Consider the following 21,061-nt stretch of genomic DNA (forward strand, 5'->3'; position numbering starts at 1 on the left):
AATTTCGAGTATGGGGTCACCATATGACTACTTACCTCTCTCAGCAGGACCTGGCTCATGCAGTAAGTCAGCCTTTTACAGGCTTTAACTGCTACCTGTGCAAAAAGAACCACCTCCTTTAAGGCCCCAGTACATTTCAAGCAAAATCGAAGTATGACGGGCGTGATGTCATTTTGAACTAAATCTGCTCATAAGAATTATTTGTTTTAGGAATCAGGTTACACTGGTCTTGCTTTATTTTTTTGTGCTGTAAAACTAACAATGTGCATAGGATGTGAGCACTGTGATGCGACTAAAGACAATAAAACCCATTTTAATCAGAGATCCTGTGAATGCACTGGATGCATTGTATAATCCCCAACAGTAAAACGATGCCTTGTTCTATTTGTGACGTATTCCAAGCGCCTATGGTACTTCTCACATTAAGGACAACTGAATTTGCAACGTGGTCAAAATGCATCGCAACTACGGTCGCATCCGGTGCAGACACAGTGTAAAAAGAACTCAAAAACTCATCAAGTCCATATCGAATTATCAAATTGAATCAAGAGCTCATAAACTGAAATCAAATAAATTTTATTAAAATTGGTGTCAATACCCAGCCTTGCTATGAACTAGGGTTGGGCGATTTCTACAAATTTGGCATCGGACGATGTCTACAGTGAAACATCACGTTGGACGATGACATCGGTGGGGGCGAAGGCGGGGGTTGGGGGGGTTTATGGCTGGTTGTGGTGTTATGGGGTGTGCCCGAAGCATGAATCCTTATAAGGGAAAACAACTAACGATTCCTAACACCATGTCTACACTGGATGCGAGTGGTGCGGCGTGGTGCAACGACGCAACAAAATACTATAGAACCACTGATCTATAATAGATTCATTATATATAGATCAGTCAATAGAACTCAGTATGATCAGTGATGCGGTCTACACTGGATGCGGCGCAGCACGGCTTGACACCACAAATCCCTTACAGTAAACTGCTGCCGCGTTCCATTTACGCTGACACAAATTTCAAATGATTTTCAATGGTCGCTTTGTCGCGTCCTGTGTAGACACGGTGTAAGGAGAAGCACAATAAAACAACAATGGTTGACCATTGTGCTGAACAATATAGTTAAAAAGGAATCAAAATACATAAAATGGTAAGACAAGAGTAACAAATAATAATTTGAAAATAATAAACTCCTGTTGGCTCATACACAAAAAGCCTTCTCAAAGAGGTATGCTTTAAGCCTTGTTTTAAAAAGTGATTCTGTTGCAATTGTTCTAATAGATATTGGAAGGCTGTTCCACAATTTAGGGCCAGCTATGGCAAAAGCCCGGTCACCTTTTCTCTTAAGCCTAGATCTAGGGACCAATATAAGTTTCTGATTCAATTACCTTAGACATCTAGTTGGACTGTGTAAACTCAAAACGTCAAAAAGGTACAAAGGTGCCAGTCCATTTAAAACCTTAAAAACAAAAAGTAAGATTTTAAATCTATTTTAAAATGGACAGGCAGGCAGTGCAAAGAGAGTAGGACGGGGGTAATATGTTCGTATTTGCGAGTGCCATTCAAAAGTCTTGCAGCTGAATTTTGTACTGTTTGTAGGCAATTCATATGAGATTGATTAATGCCAATACACACTGAATTGCAGTAGTCCAGTCGAGATGAAATAAAAGCATGTATAGATCTCTCGAACTCAGCACAAGTTAAAAAACCCTTCACCTTAGTAAAGAGTCTGAGCTGATTATTTTAAAGACATAGGCATATCGGAAATAGCATGAAAAGGGCCGATAACGATGGTTTATTAATTTACTGCATGGAGACAAGAGTTGCATGTCTGTTGCATAATCCAATGTTTTTCTCTGGGCAAAATAATTAAATACTTGTCAAAACAAAATAAAATCTGTACAAAATATAGTTTTTCAGACAGCATAGTACGGCCATATGCAAACGTGACGCTGACGCATCCTACAAGTGATATGCCCGCCCTCAGCTGTAAATTCACATAGGTAAGTCGCAAAGCCCCAGAGTTAGAGTGTATCCGAGGATATGTCACGAACCATTAGACCTGCATTTAAGTGAAAATGAATGGCAGGTAATATGCAGCTTTTTGTTTGAAACACGGAACACGGATTCACACAATGTCACATCACGCACCTGCAGCATTTCTGTGAACGGAGAAAACAGAATAAAACTATATAGGCTACATAAAAAGGAATATATAGGCCTATACACAAAATATATTTCACTTAAATCATTAAGATTAACAAAATGAAAGAAAAAAAAATGTGCTGAGTTTCGGATAAATGTAATGCGCTCCGAAGTTCACAGAAAAAAAACGAGACGGCAGAAAGCAGTTTTCTTTATTTTACAAAAGCTTTACAGTTTTGAATGATGTTTTGCTTTTATCTGTATGACAAACCAGCATTGGTATGACCATAAATTACAGAGTAACAGTTGGGAAAACAATGCGGTGATCGCGTTGGTGCCTCACACACACATACAACAAATTTTTGCTAATTTGACACAACAGCCTGTTCATTATCAAAATAAAATACAGTTAAAGAAACACAAAAAGTTACACTGCTCAATTTAAATAGTCCATAGTACAGTCTGTGCCATTCATTGTGACCAGTGCCTCACTGCTTATATAGTCTATATGTGAAGGATGATGTTTTACACCGATAATGCGAGAGAAGAACAAAGCCTATAGTTTAAGTAAGGGATAATGTACATCCAGCCGGTTGTTTTTCGCAGAATAAACTCCGACAGGGTGATCAGGACCCTGACGTGAAGTAACTGCTTATTACACGTCTACTTGCCACATAAGTAAATAATTACTGTAGATGCAAAATATTGATTTGAGTTGAAATATTTGAACACAAAGCTTCCATGAAGACATCGGTTGCGAGCAAGCGGCAAATTCAAACTAAACGGACATTTAAGGGAAACGGTGCAGTCAAACCACGTATAACACAACATTTCACCATAAAATAATTAAGGCAATAAAATAATTAAGGCGAAAATGTTTTAAAACCTCACCAGTTTGTTAGTTCTCTTATAATCCATTACAGCGTACAAAACAATCATAGCAAAATGGCAGCAGCTGGGTCGAGAGCGAGTCCGCGATACCAGGATGACATAATTAAACAATTGTACACCATTTTGAATAGAGTTTTAATATTTTATTAGCTAAACAAAAGCTTCCACCAAGAAAAAAAATAGTTCAAGCAAGAGTACAGTGCCGACTGCTGTTACCCGGATAAGCCTGTGTTTTTAGCTTTTATAGGTTGTTATCCAGGGATAACATATCTCGGAATGTCGCGACTGACCAATCAGAATCACGTATTCCACAGAGCCGTGTAATAAATAACAAATAATAGGTTAGCATCCAGATACTTCACGAATATGGAAACATTTGGATTCGTGCAGAATGAGAGAGGTAGGCTTCAGTTTTGTTTTTAAATTAATTTGTTTTGGCTTGATGCTTATATTTAGCCTAAATACAACTTTAGAGGTTTTGTTGTGGAGAGAAGGGTTGTTTTTGATTTGTTTGGTTTTGGCTTGACACTTATATTTAGCCTAAATACAACTTTAGAGGTTTGAAGTAATAACCTAAAGGGACACTCACATTGACTCAAGGCCCAGCAGAGGTTGTTCTTGCTTCGCCAGCTGAGGAAGTTCAACCTGCCACAGGAGCTGCTGAAACAGTTCTACTCCACCATCATTGAATCCGTCCTCTGTACTTCAATAACTGTCTGGTTCAGCTCAGCTACCAAATCTGACCTCAGAAGACTACAGAGGATAGTCCGGACTGCTGAGCGAATCATTGGTACAACCCTCCCTTCTCTCCAAGAACTGTACTTATCCAGAGTGAGCAAAAGAGCTGGCAAAATCACTCTGGACCCCTTACATCCAGCACACTTCCTCTTTGAACTGTTACCATCAGGTCGATGCTACAGAACTCTGAGCACCAGAACAACCAGACACAGGAACAGTTTCTTCCCTCAGGCAATCCATCTCATGAACACTTGACAATAACTGTGGAACACACAACACTATTTATACACTCATACACTTATTTATCTAACACACATACTTAGTCTACACTTCAAAATTGCACATAATATACCTGTACATACAAAACTGTCTATTGTAATATACCTGCACATACAATTGTCAATTTATATATTGTTATTCCTTACTTACTTGTTCTATTTTTTCAATTTAATTGATGAATTGATGTTCTGATTTTTCAAATTAATTGATGAAAAATTAAACTAGAATTGCCTGTGACAGACTGTTACAGTGTCTTTTATAACTTGTAGTGAATTTTTACTCTGTGTTAAATCCTGTAGGAGGACAGTCATTAACAAAAAGTCACATTTGTGTGGTGGTGTCCGCCTGTTACACTGGATAAATTAATAAAGCAGAGTAGTGACACAAAGCCTGGCAAGTATATTCATTCATCAACTTGCAACACCGCCTTGCTAAAACACACATATGTGGGAGATATGGTCTTGAATAAGCCCATTAATGTTTGAGTCATGCTCTTAACGAACTATGGTTTAGTTCCTCTTTCCATAATTTTGTGAATAATAAATGTGTATCATTTTAATTTGCTTGTTACACAATGGAGCCTAACTTATTGTAATAATTATTGACGTAGCCTACTTTTACACTCAGAATTATTCTTTGGCTTCCTCATGTACTAAACTGCTTTTTTGTTTTAATTTGTTTGCGTGCTGGAGGTATGCTGTTACGTAGACAGCACCACAAATTAAAAGCTTTTCAAATTAAAAGCTCTCAATTCATCTCAAAATAAAACATTGCTGCAAAAAAGTTTTCATACTTTTATTTTGAAATCACTAAAGACGAAGTTATTGTGAGTAACTGTGAGCTGCTGTCATGACCGATCTATTTTAGAACCAGCCGCTATCAAAATAATCTGGCCAGTTTTGGCCCGCGGGCCGGCTATTGCCGACCACTGCTGTATTGGCTATGACTAAGAGAGATCATTCAAGACTCTCCTCATGATTTTTTTTTCTTTTTGAGTAAATTAAATGCTGTACTTTATTATTATTATTATTATTATTACTACTACTATTATTATTGGCAAAGAAAAAGTTTTAAAAATAAAGTTATTAATCAGTATGGTTTCTACTCAAACCGGTTTCACAGAGGAACACAGCAACAGAAACGAGTGAACCAATCTTTTTTTTCTTCTTCTTGTTTTTAAGCCCTGCTTTATGCAACTGACTAATATTGGTATCGGTATCAGAATCAGCCAATAGTTGTTTGTTAAAATCGGTCCATCCCTACTAACAAGGTATTCAATTCACTAAAAAGTAAAAATTGTTGATTTTAGGAATCAGGTTACACCGGTCAGCTGTTGCACTTTGTTTTGGGGTTTTTTGTTTTGTTTTTGGTTTTACTAAAAAGAACTGATTCATAACAGTTATTTGTCCATGAATATAAAAATACCGTAGGAAATATTAACACAGGAAATTCTAATTAGGAAAATATCATGAAAATTGTCCGAGTTCTTAAAGATGGGAATCGCTGCACAAATTATTATTTTTTACAGATCTGCTGACAACAGGCATAAAGTAAAAGTTTGACTTTGGGATTTTAAGAATTAATATTGGGGATGTTCAAAACAAGTTTGTAATTAATAAAACACAGTTAAAACACATTACAATTTAAACACAATGAGAGAATACGAAGGAAAAAAACTGAGGTGGCTTGCATATATGCTGAAGAAAAGCCAAGTCAAACACATTTACCACATCTCTGTGGGGGTGGTGGAGACACTCCTGGGGAGTGCTACCTAGTCTAAACTAGTTTTTATTCCTGCTGGCATGCAGGTATAGCCTCAATTTCTTCACTTTGTTTTGAAATATGTGTACAGAGTGTAAACCATGTTCAGAGTGCTCGAGCTGTGAAGCAGTGCGACATGTCTCTTGTTTATGAAGGACAGATCGTTTCTAAAGTAGGTGTGAGGGAAAGACAGGTTTTCACTTGCAGCTTGATCTTGGGTAATTATATATTTCAATAGCCTATAGCAAATTGTCAAATATGCAGGTGTAACATATTTCCTATCTTGACACGTAAATTCAGTATTGTATTGGAAGAGTACAGTGGTATTTGTGGTTGAAACGAGTACAACATAAATCAGTAAAGTTAAACATTATAATAGACATTAATGAACTTAAGGGATGGGTATGTACGTCATCATCTTCTGAACACATCCCAATGGCATAAACAAAATGATGCACTTAGATATCTAACATTGCCAAATAAAGAGCAACAACTCTAGAAAATAAATGCTGCGTATGTATGCAGGTTTTTAACCCTATAGTAGGTGAGAAATAGTATGTTAATAGTAGTAGCTCATCTGAATTCATAGTATTTATAAAACAGTAGGTGAAGAGTATCCAGATAAACTATTACTTCTGCTAAAAGTGTGCATCTGATTAGCACTATAAAATTCCCAATGAGGCTTTGGGAAAGAAGTTGTCAATGAAGTGACACGGTCACTTAAAGCACTGGTATTGGTAGGTCATGTGACAGTGACAATATGGTGGATGCAGTATGTCAGAATTTCATTCATACTATCCATATTCATACTATGTAAAACACGCTTTTTTTAAACAGTCTAGAAGTAAGTTTCAAACCCATATTAGTACTACTACACAGTATGCAGAGCCCATGTCTGCTATACCTTCAAGACAGAGCGGGGCAGTCAGGGTGATGTCCTTCCTCGGTTTGGGATGGATCTTCTGGTATCTGGCTTCTTGAAACTGCCTCACCCTCAGCTACAATGCATCTCTAATCAGAGAGCCGACTTCCTGTGCATACAAACACACAAGAGTTTGCACACATATTTGCAATTTTGAAAACAAAGACAAACCTCCCAAGGTGACATTCGTCCTAAACTTTTTATATGGAGCTCAAATTTAACTAGACGTTCTGGATGTAGAGTTAAACCTGGGAGGGAAAATCATTCAAAGCCTTTTGGCTGTGTGGGCCAATGAAAACATATGTCTTTTAAAAGCAGAAGGAGGATGGGGGATCCCCAAGAGTAGATTCAAATTCCAGATTCCTGCATTATCAGTCTATTGAAGTGTAAGAGGACATACACAAACAAACAGAAACGCACCCTCATTCCTGTACCTTCCTGTGCTCTGGAGAGAACCAGCTGGCATTGTCCTGGCTGCCTAAGGGCAGTATGTGAAGATCCACTAGCACGGCAAAATTCCCACACTTTGAGAGAGAAAGAGAGAGAGATGGGGGGCTTAAACACAACAAAAAGAAGTCATCACTGAGCTGATTGAATGACACCTTCAAATCCATTGCTGAAGGCAAGTCACTCCATCCCCATCCTCTTTTCTTTGTGCATCTGCTTCCCCCTCTCTGCACACCAGTTTTACAAGCTTTGTAAACGCACCTCATTAGCATTATGTCAGTAACCAGATACACTTGATCTCAAAGACGGTGGTGTTAAAACCAAAGCCATGTGGAAGACTGACACAGCAAAGGATTTGCAGCTTGAGGAAATGCCTTACCAAAGGATGCCCTTGCTAACCTGTTAGTTTATGGAAATGTGACGAGAAGAGGTCCAGATTCGGGGAGGCTGTAGAACTTCATGCGAAGAGTGGGATTCTTGGAGCGCTGCGTCAGCACGTCAGGGACAATAAGTCACGACGGAGTAGGAGAGCCAGAGCCGTCGCGGCCATTTAAGCAATTGTTACATCTCCGCTCCACACCACCCTGATTATGTTTTACACATGAGCGCAAGACCAAGCCTGTAACTGTGCTTTGGTCCACTCACACAGGCCTTTCCAGGACCACCCGCAAGAGGCCGGAGAGGAGCCGGCGCTGAAGCATGTCAACACCTGAGCTCAAAGCAAATGTGGACGCAAACTTGATTGACGCTAGGGGGAACAAGCTTATGACATCAGAGGGGAGCAGACCAGAAGAAATTCTGGTGCCTTTTCAAGACACAGTCCAGAACACATTCTAGAGCACTTCCAGAGTGCCTGATAAAACCCCGATAGAACACAAGTGAGTGAGTGAGTGAGTGAGTGAGTGAGTGAGTGAGTGAGTGTGCATTTTAGTAGGCCCTGGAGAAGTCCTAAAGTGGCCCGGGCCAGGCAGTTATGTTCTGGGTTCTCCAAGGCCAGCTGGGAAGAGATGATGTGAGAGTGAATTAGAAGGGTGTGTTGGGTAAAACCCATTGTTCAGCACGGCTCTCTGGCTACACTCATTTTCTCTCTCTTTACATCTCCTCTGTCTCTTTCTCTCTCGTCCCATAAGCAATGATTTAGGCCTCCCCATACCGGAGGAATCTACAGCGACTGAGTAAATAAAACGTCTCCAGCATTCTCGTTTGGCTTCTAACCTCTGAATTCATCTCCAGTCAAACAGGATTACGGCACGTTATTAGCACACAGACAGGCCAAATCTTGCTGCCAAATAGCTTTGTTTTTGACATGAAAGCATATTTTGCTCTAATTGCTGCTTTGTGTACATGAGGGTTAGCTTGGTGGCGGCCCTGCTGAACTTGAGGGACAGGCTGCCCCCTTGTGTTAGACTATGGAAGTCTTTTTTTAAGGATAAGTGGCTATATATAGGTGGTGACACATGAGACAGCTCTGTTAGGATCTGTGTCAAGGTTGTTTTCATTTCATTGAGGTCATTACAGATACATTCATTCCATCATCCATGATGAATCTCATCCGATAAGGCGTTTGAAGCCAAGAAAGTGTTAATCCTTTGCAGGCAAGCGGAGACAAGAGTTAAAAGAAGAAACAGAGGCATCCTTATGTATGTGTGTATGTGGAGGACAGCAGATCCTTTAGAAAACACTGGGCGGCTTTCTCTACATGTCTTTGTGCTGTGGCCATTCTGTGACTGACCAGTGGTTTCAGCTGACTGCCTTCCACAATTACTGTGGCGTGGGAAAGCATTGGAGGGGATGGATGGGACTGTCAATCAAGCAGGGAAAAGGAGCTCGGCTTCGATGATCCCATAATGTGTCTTCTTATGCTGCCTCTGGAACCACCACGTTATCGCATGCTGTTCTGTTTTCTCCACTTTCTTTTCGAAATCTGAAATATGCCATTACAGAAGACTGTAGGAATGTTCCCAGTGTTAGAGAGGCATGTTCTCTCGGCTTTTCCAGGCCCTGTGTGACTATAGGACAAGGAGAAGCAGTAAACTGGATTTGCCTAATATGGTGTCTGTCTTTAAATATGCAGTTAACATGAGTTAATTCGACTGACAAGGGTTGGTTGGTGTTCAAATTGTGTTATTATTTTGTTGTGCCAACTTGTATGCATTTCTACTTTCTACAGAGCACAAAATGTATTTATTGTCCATACAATAAGTCTGGGGTCTGATGTCGCTTTGGACCCCCTGACTTTTGTTACATGAGCAATGAAATACAGTTAAAACAAGTAAGTGAGCACATGGTGACAGAATTGTCATTTGTGTACATTTAACAACTATCCTGTTTGCATGAAAACAAGCAAGTTAAACAATTTTGCATTACCAAGCTGCGATAAAAAAGATCTACAGATTTGGATTCATATTTGTTGTGTGAGATTTGTTGTCTCTCAAAATAGTTCAACTGCAAAACTTCACAATAACAAATACTATAGCCATCCAAAGTCTATTAATATGCCAGTAAATCACTTTTGCAATAGTTTTGTTGAATGTCTAACAGACATTCCTTTCAGGAAAAAAACAAGACAAAAAAACTGTAAGAAAACAGCTGAACCAAAAGGTGATCTCTGACCTTAGCCGCTACACAACCTCTATTAAACAATTCCTCAGTGGATACATGAAATTTCTCAGAAATGTAATCTAGGTTTGTTTGCGGAGTTACTTTTTCATGCACTGGTTTATTTTTCATCCATGTGTGATTTATTAGTCTGCTTATGTTAAACACCTGCAATGATTTTAACAAATCCTTCACGTTATGCAATGAAAGTCTTGACAGCTCTTTGTCAGATTCTAGAGGAAGAGTGATACTGTCTTCAGGAAACCCTTTCAGATAGGATCATACAAGGTTTTCTTAGTCTTCACCATATAAATTATTGTCTATAGGGCTTGAGGCAAAGAACCTCTTCTTTCTTTTTCTATATCCTTTTGTTTGTTGATCCTTGTTGAATATACCCGAGGTTTCCTGTGGGTCAATAGCCTCCTGATTAAGCTTGTTCTTACCTTTCACTCTTTATCAGATCAGCAAGGCCTGCCAAAAACACACAACAAAAGCCCTGAAACAAAACAAACAGTAAAACAGAACAGTACCAAATCAGTCCCCGCCTCTCTGACCGAAGTCCACAGCTTAGCCGTGCTATTTTCTACTCCCAAACGCTGAGAAAACACATGAGGCAAACTGGGTTGCTTTCGGCTTTTTGGATTCCTGGCTCTGCTCTAAATCACTTGCAGTTCCCAAGATGCTCCCCTTTTACCTTCTCTTATCAGTTTCACCCTCCCTAACTGCGCTTTCTCCTACCCTCACTCTCTGATTAGCGTCGGGAAGTCGGCCCAGGAGCGTTTGTGCAGCAGTTGCCTGTTCGCCACCACACCTCCCTGCCCTTTTACCACTGCTATCGCTGCTGTGAGAACCAGACCCCCTTTCTCTGCACTTAGCTCCGGGGCTAACATTAACCAGTCACAGATGTTTATGCAGGGGGAGAGAGAGAGAGAGAGAGAGAGACAGAGAGAGAGAGAGAGAAAATAAGAGACAGAGGGCAGCAGAAGCAGTCTCACTCAATAAAACTCCCCCCTTCGTCTAGTTCCATCTTTGTCTTTGTAAGAGCATTGCAGGTCGAAGAACAGTCTCCGGAGCCTGAGGGAATTCTTTAGATCTATGGGTGTTGAATTTTAAACGTTTAAATCTATGGTCTTGACTTGCTGATTACGGCGTGAGTCACTTGGCATTCCCTCAAGAGGGTCAACATTAGCGCTGTCAATCTTAAACAGCAAGAGAGTTATAATTACAATAGGACAAACAAGTTTAACTAGATTTTTACATGCAAAACTCAGCGCTATGAAACTAGTGTGATTTGGGTCATTGCCAGGATGTTGCTATGGGGTTGCTAAGGTGTTTCTTTAGATATGGCTCAAGCCCCTCTTTCAATAAAGGCCTATGGCATTTGTCTTAGAAAACAGTACATCTCAATTCAATAAGTCAAATGAGACTTAGCAACTTAAGACTTGCAACAATAAATTAAAAATTACACTGCAAAAAAATATTCTGTTAAAATTTACAGGAAAAAATAGGGCGCTCAGGGTCAAAACACCATCAGTGTAACCACATATGACATTAAGATAATGCAGTAAACATTAACTAAATAACTTAAATATCATGCAACCCAAAACACCCTTCCTTATGCACAATAAGAAATAAAAATCATAGTCACATGTAATGTGTCAGGAAAGGACTTCTTCTAAATTATATGGTTATCATTTGTACTCATGAAATTTCTAGATTTCACAGCATTTTTGTACAGTGATATAAAAAATATTCTATAAAGGTATTATAATGGTTTTGTTAGATATCATCTCATGAGGTGGTGTTCTTAAATTACATCTTTAGTGTGTGTGCTGGTGTTTACTGCATGCAACAATGAATACAACAAGAGTTGTGATGTCTGGTTTATGAACAAATGATTACTCTTTTAATGAACCGTTTAAACAAATCCCCAAAATATTCAGATTTTATTATCAGTTTGAATCAAACTCACTCAGCCTTAAATCAATCAGAGGCATTACTCGAAATGGACTCCCTCCCACACCTAACCAGAAGTTATTTTTTGGCTATGTGATTCTAAACAAACCATTACAGAGCTTCTTTTTTTTTAAATAAATTATATTGTACAAAAAAAGTACAATTATTTGGCAATTCTGTATTGTTTAACCAGAGAAGCCATTTGCTAAATTAAAGCAATTTGTTTAAAAGCCAATGTTTATTATAGGAGCCAAACAAATCCCTAATCATTTTTAGTCTGGAGCCACTGCTTAGGGTCAGGGGTTTTGACAACCTTAACACAAACCACTAATAAATCAGTGTGATTATGGCTAAGCTGGCCTTTATTTCTAGGAACTCTGAAGTGCTCTCTAAGTTAATCTCTGGATGTTATCACACCTGAATGGAGTTTTTTTCCATACGCGAGGAGACAACCCAGAAGCAAAATTCCAACAGCAAGAACAGGCAGGAATATCACCTGGTAAAGCTCTACAAACAACTGAACAATATCAGAAAGATCCCAAGAATTCTAGTAAAAAGGAAGTATCGGGAGACAGAAAAATCCAAACAACCATCCCTCCACTTCCTTACAATGTAATTTAACTGTAGTTTACAGAACTACTGCTAAACTACCTACATTACGTTTGTAAACCTAAACATTTGCAGTAAAAAATAAACTGAAAAAATATATACTGGACATTATCTAAAAAGACAATATATAAGAATTCTGTGACATTCTCCCATGTCTGTTAAGCTGCATCCATCTCAGTTTTTCCTCTGCACTTCAGAAATGACAACATATTTCCTTGATTCAATGACAGTAACAGGATGCTCGGAGGTCCAAGTGTGTGGTCCGTATCTACCAGGGAAGTCGACCTAGCACATAAACCAGAGCCAAGACATCTGTCATATTACCCAGCACTTAACGTTCATACTCAAAAACAAGCATCGCGCTCTCCCACCATCTCCTACACCAGATGGGTATAACAGCGAAGTGGCGTGGCAGGTCTTGTGTAAATATTCAGTGTCTTCTGAGGCGTTAAGGAGAAAGTCAGGGCCTCGAGTCAACTTACGTTGGAGTATCTCATCGCCTACAAAAACTGCACTGCACAGTGGAAACATGACATCCAGCTTAATGTTGCTGTGTCAAGCTTGTCAGGATCACAGGTGTTGTATAATACACCTGTATTTTGTATTAGGGTTAAAGGAAATGTCAGTAAACGTAACTGATAATGTCCTGGCAGAAATTTATCAGTAATTTTTCTATGTATTTTCTCTCTTACAGTGTACTTGTAGTTGTCCTAAAGGAATAGTTCATCCCAAAATGAAAGTCTGCTGAAGATGTACTCACCATCAGGTGAAGTGAAAAAGTGAAAAGTTCACAAGGTTTCAAAAAGTGAAACCTTTCAAGAGTATTCACAAAAAAATCCATCAATAAGTTATTTTATCTTCTGGTCACTTACGTACAAAACACCTATCAATAATTCATTAAAACGCTTCCTCTAATGAAAAGGTTCATCCTCTGTTGTCCACATCAAAATCCACCAACATGTTTGTTTAGAAATGTCTAGAATTGTTTTTTGCTTGTAAACGATGCTTGATATGCACCGTACTGTATATTTCTCTCCTGATTCAGACAAGACAGTATTCTCCTGATTCTTTGCAGTATTATAGATAGAGGTTTGAAGTTAAAAATGTATTTGAATTTATTACCAAGATGTAGCTTTTCACTTCACAAGACGTTAATTGATGGACTGGAGTCATGTTGATTAATTATTGTGATGTTTTTATGAACTGTTTGGACTCTCATTCTGATGGCACCCATTCACTGCAGGGGATCCACTGGTGAGCAAGTGAGGTAATGCAAAATTTCTCAAAATCTATTCCGATGAACAAACAAACCCATCTACATGGTGGATGGCCTGAGTGTGAGTGTATTTTCATTTTTGGATGTGTTCATCCTCATCCTGCATTTTATGTAATATAATGACTTTCATTGTGCGGACAAAAAGCTGAAACATTATTCAAAACTTCTTTTGTATTCTACTGAAGAAAGATGTTGGAACAACATGAGGGTCAACAATCAGAATTTTCAGGTTTTCAACATTCTTTTGAATCCCTTTCAGCTGGGAGAGAATAAAATATTTTAATATCTAAAAAAGAATGACACAGGTCTTCTGTGCTGGTAGAACAATGTGTTTAGCGCCGAAGCAAAGCTGAGAACTGGGCCAGCTGATGTTATTGTTTGCTTCCCCATTTTAAATGTCTCCCTGTGGTCACAGTGTTGGGCATGACAGTTCCTTTCTCAGTGAAAGCAACATATATAACAGTATCATTATGTGCCGACTGGGAGGGTGAAGTTGGTGAGTGGCGCTCTCCCACAATGAAAAACAGAAAGACGGGAGAGATGATGAGTGAGAAAGACAGAACGAGAGAAATATGCAGCCAAAGTCTGGCACTAAACGCGGATGTGTGTGATCCACAGCAGCGTCCAGGAACTAGAGTTAAAGCCTTCACTATATGAAACATCAACAAAGAAAGAAACCTGGGGCTTTTTAGCGCTTAATAGAAACATCTGACATGCATTAGCACTGACATTCACTCATCTGGCCTGTGGATGAATAGACAGGGCCGGTCCAGCATCTGTGCTGCTGAGAAACACAGAGAAGACATTCAGCTGGATAGATACATGCATGATTATAAAAACATCCAAATAGGATGCAATGTAATAGAAGGAGACTGAGGTACGGAAAATATAATGCAACCTTCACATTCTGATGAAATCTGAAAGGTTTTTTGCATGGATTGTAACAAAATGCAGGCTGAACAAGTAATGAGCACAAATAGACAACATTAAAAAGTTGGAGCTATGTTCTGTATACATATTCTGTATACATCTACATATTGAATACATTCAGACAGCTAAATGCTGTTGCACTACCCGAGGCAACTCATTGCTAAAGCGACCACCCCCTCTAGCGTTGGGAAAGTAAAGTACAGGTAGATTTTTTTTTTCGACTGCACGAGATGGTCCTCACTGCAAGCAAGATCCAGGGTGCAATATTGAATCCAAATCCCTAAACTCTCCACTCCCTGGATGTGGAAGTAACCTCGCCCCCTGGATCTTGTGTACTGCAGTGAGGAGCTACTGAACTGTTCTGAACAGCACTTTAAGCCTTGATCTTAAGTCTCCATTCATTTTCTTAAGATTCCTTATAAATACAAAGAGGTATACTACAATGTATAGAAGTCCATTTCTGCCACACAAGATAAAAACCATGCTTTGGGCAATCATGACTATGGCATAGCATGTCATGATTTCAAGTCACAATAATAATATAAAAGAGATGAAATTAGGAAAAAGTCATAAATATTGACAGAAATCATAATTATGACATAAGTGGAAATTATGAGACAAAAAGTCTAAATTATGAGACAAAGTAAAAAAAAGAAAAAAGAGAGATAAATTTCAAAATTCTGAGATAAAAAGTCATAATCATGATATAAAAGTCAATTTCATAAAAAGTGAAATATCACAATTATGACAGTATATCATGATTTTGACTTTTTAAGTCATTATTATAACATAAAAAGAATAAAAATGGATAGTTATAAATATGACAGATGTCATATGACAAGTAAAAATTATGAAACAAAAAAGTAAAAATGCTGAGACAAAAAAAACATTGATAAAATTCAAAATTATGAGATAAAGTGTCATAATAATGGCATAAAAGTCAACGTCATAAAAAAAGTCTAAAATGATGACATAAAAAGACGAAAATGGTTGAGTAAAAGTCGAAATTATTGGATAAAAGTCATAATTAATTACATAAAATTCTATGTCATCCTACTTATGCCTTTTTATGTCATAATTATGATTTACCAAAGCGGAAATGGCCTTGCATATTTAATTTATTCACAATTAAAAACAATGTCAACACAAAAAACTACAGAAATGGCCACGTTTCTACAATCAACAGATAAAATAAATGTTCACATACCTTGACTACAAATTTAGAAGACTGCATTCTGATGAGACACTGCAAAATTTCAAAGAAAATGAGCTGAACATCCATAAACAAAAATGGTCAGAATTTCATGACTTTAATTTGTTTATTGCTGAAAACATGAACATGTGCATAAAGTTATGATGAAACCCAAATCCCTAGCGTGAAATACTCACGTGACAGATGTAGCTGGACTGAAGTTGCAGAAAATCAAAATAAAAACACAAAGCAGGAAGGGACGGTAAAATAACGCTCACAGATTTTCTTACGATATCCCCGGGTTGTATAGATTTAATTGACAATATACATTCTACATTTAATTAAAACGACTCGAGCATAACAATAAAATAGTAATTATGAAAGACGCTTTAATATTTTCTCCCGCCGATGGTTTGAAACTTGCCCTGTCACGTTAGGACCCCGGCGCGTGCAGTTGTCACGGAGACGCTTTCGGATGTAGAAGGCTGCATACTTTGCCAGACAGCCGCTTTCGTTATTCCACGTAAATTGCGAAACAACGTTACAATATATAGCTAAACAAAATTACAGTCACGCATTCGATGTCAAATCTTAGCGATTTAAAATCCAATGAGTGTTTCTGTAGGTTTCTGTTGTTAAATACTTTATAACTGGCATGTTTTGGTCACCATATGAGAGCATGTGTCAAGACATAAACACAGTCTGCTTTGCTTTTACCGTTAGGTTTTAAGTTTCTAATCTTTCTTACATGTTTATCTAGTTTAACAATAAGATGAACTTTGGGGTATGTAACGTGTCTCGTATGCTACATTTTACACGTCTCTTCACGTCTTATGAGATATTGCGTTTGTTTTAAATAGATATCAGCATCAATTCTTCATATGATTGCAGTAATTGCAACGTTTTACTAATTGTTTTACAGTTATTATGCATGCAGTTTTCATGACCTTGACTAAGGTTACATGGAATATTTACGTTACACTTTAAAAATTGTGTTTTTTGTAATACAGGGTGGTTATTAAAATGTGATATTGTAGGGGGGGAAAAAATTATTGAGGAAAAAATGTGTGTTGTGAGGGGTTAGAGGACCTAAGATATAGTCTTTCCTTTATGCATTTCTGTAAATTTAAACTTCAAATCTTGATGTTAATTAAAAAAAAAAAAAAAAAAAAAAAAGATTATGTTGTTATGCTTCCCTAATATTGAGCAAACAATACATAAAATCATCTATAATATTGTACTATTAAACATGATCTATTCATTTCTGGTTATTGAAATGAAACTGAACTATGTCGTTAACCGACAGTAAATTTCTCAGAATGAAACCACAGTATGTCTCGCATTTGTAAGAAGAAACCTGCTGTGTGCTCATACGAACCACTTTCCAACAGTAACATCTGCCAAAAGATGGCTCTTGAGAAATATACTCAGTACTGTCTACGGACCTACTGGCAAACTGAAACAAATACACAACAATGTTGGAGGCCACGTCTTAACAACTTCAACCTCTACAGCCCTGCTCAAGCGAGTGGATATGTCTGAGCTGCTTCTCAAAATGATCTCAATAATATTACTGTTTTTACTGTGTTTTTGTTGATCCCAAATAGAATGGTATGTATCTCATTTTTAAGTCGCTTTGGATAAAAGTGTCTGCTACACGACTAAATGTAATGTAATGTATAATGTCTGTATGCGTGTACTTATGATTGTTATTTATTTAAACCCATGCCTTTTTTGATTAATATATAACATCATAATAATATATAACACCATAGATACAATAGTACTGAAAGACATGGCAGGTTACATTCATAGAGGTTTCATTTTGGCTCTGTTTAATATTTCAGGTGCTCAGGCTGTCGCTTCTCTTTACTCTTCAGTCCCGGCGGAAGCTTACGGGATTGTTAAAGGATTCTGTTTCCAGTCATATGGATCCAGAGAGCTGCTCCAGCTCCTTCCTTCTAAAGATGCTGCTGTTAGCACCATGGTTCTCTGCCACAGAAATTAAACTATGCTGGAAGAACTGGTTTGTTAAACATTAAGGTTAAGGTTTGTTAAATGTTAAATTAGAGATGTTTATGTGTTAATTCACTCATTTTAAATATTTTCATTTAAATGCACCAATATAATAGTCTATATACTGTTTAATTCAAACACACAATTTGAAATAATTTACCCTAAAATGAAGCTTACCAACTATAATGGCATCTTGCTGCTAAAGTTTAAAATATCTGTCTTAGATGTATTTAGAAACATCCGTTTTAATGCTTTTATACTCTTGAGTCATGAGACAAGGAAGAATCCAGACTAATGATAGTCTTTAGGATACTTAATGGCCACATAAAAGCTGCAATAAAATCATCAGAATATTCACAATGCTTACTTTTATATCGACAGTCAAATCAGCACAGATAATTTGTGAATGTGCAATGTATTGCCCCGCTCTGGAGAGTCTTTGCACTTTCACTCATTCTGTTGAGTTTATTTTGCATTCTTCCTTCTCTGTTAGCTCTCCAAATTATTTATTTTGTTTCTTGTATTTTTAAGTTCCAACTTTCCAAATGACTTTTTCCAGATTTACTGGATTCCATTTCTTCATTCAAGTTTACTGCATTAATTCCCTCATTCACTTCTCTCATATGATGAAGATTTGTTCCATTTGTTGGACAGATGACATGCCAAAGAGCAGAACATGTTGCGACTGACTCTGAGGTAGCCCTACGTCCTGCTTGGAGGAGGCTGCACAGAGATGCTGCTGGCCACCCACATCAAACACATGCTATTCTATTCCACTGAGTTCATCACATTCAATTGTATTTCTACGGTATTGATTATATTGTGAAGTTCCACTTGTCAGAATTTTATGAAAATATTCATGCATTATTAATTCCTTTTTCAGAGGTATTAACTGTGAAATTTATTTTCAGGGCTTACCAAGTGCCACATTTCTACCTGACTAGACTTTTAAACCTTTCTAGTCTGAATCACAGAATCAGTCCAAAGCCACAACGACAGCTGCAGCTCGTGCGTCTCTCAGTCTGAGGTTCTGATGGCAGTTGACGCATTCTGTAATAAACTCTCTGCAATCTGTGGCTCTTACCTTAGAGCATCTCAGTCTGAGGTTCTGATGGCAGTTGACTACACAAACCAAACACATATGTTTGCACGGCCCACTGCAAAAAAATTAACTGACCCCGCTATTGTTGGGTTATTAACTTAGTCTCAGAAGCTAGATTGTTAACTGTATTTACTGAATGAACTATCTGTGCGATATGGAAAAAAAAAAAAAAGCTATCACGATTTCTTTGATCAATTTTTCGATTTCGATTTTAATCACAATTTTGACACACACAGATATGCTTTACAGTCATGAATGCATTGGAGGATTAATTTGAAACATATTTCCAAAAGAAAACCAATTAGAGCTTTATCAAAAAGTGTAAACGTCTCTAGAACAGACTTATAAGTCAAAATAATCACTATATTAAAGGTGTAACAAAATTTCGTAGACTTATGGCAAAAAAATATAAATAAATAAATCCTGTGTGCAGGGACTTTTTTCTATTTTGCCATACATTGTTCATAGAGCTCATTAATTGTAGCGGTGTTGAAATAGATTTGTTATACATTATACAGGTTCACACGTAGGCCTACTCCGTCAGCAGTGCGTATACAGTATGTGTATGCGCTTAGCGAGAGCGCATTACTCAAAAGCACATTAAATTAATGCGCGGAGCGCGAATCTGTCCGCACGCACGCAGATTTATTTTGCGCTGTCACAAAACCAGACGCGCGTGCTCAGATACACGATGTCTCGCCCGGAGAAAGTGCGCGCCAATCTTAAAACGTGTCTTCTCTCGCTCTTTAAAAACTGTCTTCTGTGCACTCACAACTCTCTCTATGCTCATGTGCTAGATATTAATTCTTTTCGGCACGTTTTTATTTCTAGCCTTTTACCGCGTGCAGTGTGAACGCTCTGATCCGTTAACATGGGCTCGGAAAAAAGGTGCGTCACAGACAGAGTGTGAACCTAAGGTTACGTAGGCATATGCCCAGTCTGTTCTGTTCTTGCGCTAGGCGCGTTGCCTTCTGATTGGATCGGATGGCATACTGCGAGCATACTGGGCCGCGGAAAATCATGCTATGAAGCGATTTAGAAATCGCGCACGCTCAAATCGTGATTTTATGACAATTTCTATCGCACAGCCCTAGAATGAACGGGCAATTTTTGAACTAGACATTTTTACATATATTAACAATATTATTCTTTTAATAGTAATTGGCGGCCCACCTGCAATACCATCGCGACCCACTAGGGGGCCGCGGCCCACAGGTTGAAAACCACTGCTCTCTGCAATCTGTGGCTCTTCTGTCTCATTGACCTGATTTATGCTCATCGCTGGGTCCCAGATATATACTCCAAAACCTGTGGCTGTGGCCTGGTGGAGGACAGATCCAACCTGGAGAAGACCCTTTTAAATACAGCTTACCACACTTTCTCTCCTGTTTCCCTGGAAAACACTGACAATCAGCCCATAATATTAGATTCATTTTCATGTGGCGGTCGAGATGGCTTATTTTGTTCTTGATGTAAAATATATAATTAAGGATCTCAATTGAATTTTGATAAATGAAGAGCTGTGCTTTGAATAAAGTTTGTAGGTTTGATGTATTTTAGAATCAAATGTTGTTCTAAGACATGTTAAATATTACTGACATTAATCTACCAAAACCAAAATATGAGGAACACAGAGAGTTGGAGACTGTCTCATTTCTTATATGATGCTGCAAGAGTCTAAATTATCTGCACTTTTTGCAAATATGCAATCAGAAAAAATCTGTCATCATAAGGACAGGTTTTTAATATTTTTTTTTTTTTGGTAGGTATACATTTTCTCAGTTCACCTGTATTCGACAAGTATAACAAAAGGTAAATTTTTGAGAAAGGCACTTATTTCCAGGTAGCTCCAAGGCTAATGTTCCTGAAAGTAGTAGTGCACTATACGGAAGGCACTTATTTAGAGGTATCTACTATGATGGTGTTTGTGTATTTTGTGCATCAGTAAAATGTTCGGTTCACTTCAAATGCACGTGCTATCAGTTCACGAAGTCATTTTATGTTCATTAACAATCAAACGTGTCGCGTGCTCGCTAATCTCTTCTGACGGATTCAGTTTTGTGAGTGAATCACTCAGGTTTTATGAACCGTTTTCACTGATTAAAAAAAAAAAACGATTCACAAATCGCAAAATCATCGTTTTTTTATCATAAGTGCATCATATAGGAATTTGTCCACGATAGAGGCCTAAGGAATAGGAGG

The 21,061-nt window shown here is 38.0% G+C and overlaps 1 long non-coding RNA gene and 1 pseudogene across 2 annotated transcripts in view; one reads left to right on the plus strand and one right to left on the minus strand.

Moving 5' to 3' along the window:
* The window catches only part of LOC109099386, a 53,351-nt gene extending 37,015 nt beyond the window's left edge, over positions 1-16,336 (minus strand). The window contains exons 1-4 of one of the 2 annotated variants that reach the window (XR_006156308.1): positions 15,939-16,336; positions 15,757-15,795; positions 7,154-7,257; positions 6,716-6,842 (exon numbers count right to left, since the gene is read on the minus strand). This is a non-coding gene — a long non-coding RNA (uncharacterized LOC109099386). Of the gene's footprint in view, positions 1-6,715; positions 6,843-7,153; positions 7,258-10,308; positions 13,539-15,756; positions 15,796-15,938 lie in introns of those variants that run through there. The other variant, XR_006156309.1, reaches the window with a different exon arrangement.
* Positions 16,337-16,856: 520 nt separating this feature from the next.
* Positions 16,857-20,742, plus strand: LOC109061885 (annotated as a pseudogene).
* The last annotated feature ends 319 nt before the right edge of the window (positions 20,743-21,061 follow it).

Source organism: Cyprinus carpio, chromosome B13 (assembly GCF_018340385.1).
Source record: "Cyprinus carpio isolate SPL01 chromosome B13, ASM1834038v1, whole genome shotgun sequence".
Lineage (NCBI taxonomy): Eukaryota > Metazoa > Chordata > Actinopteri > Cypriniformes > Cyprinidae > Cyprinus > Cyprinus carpio.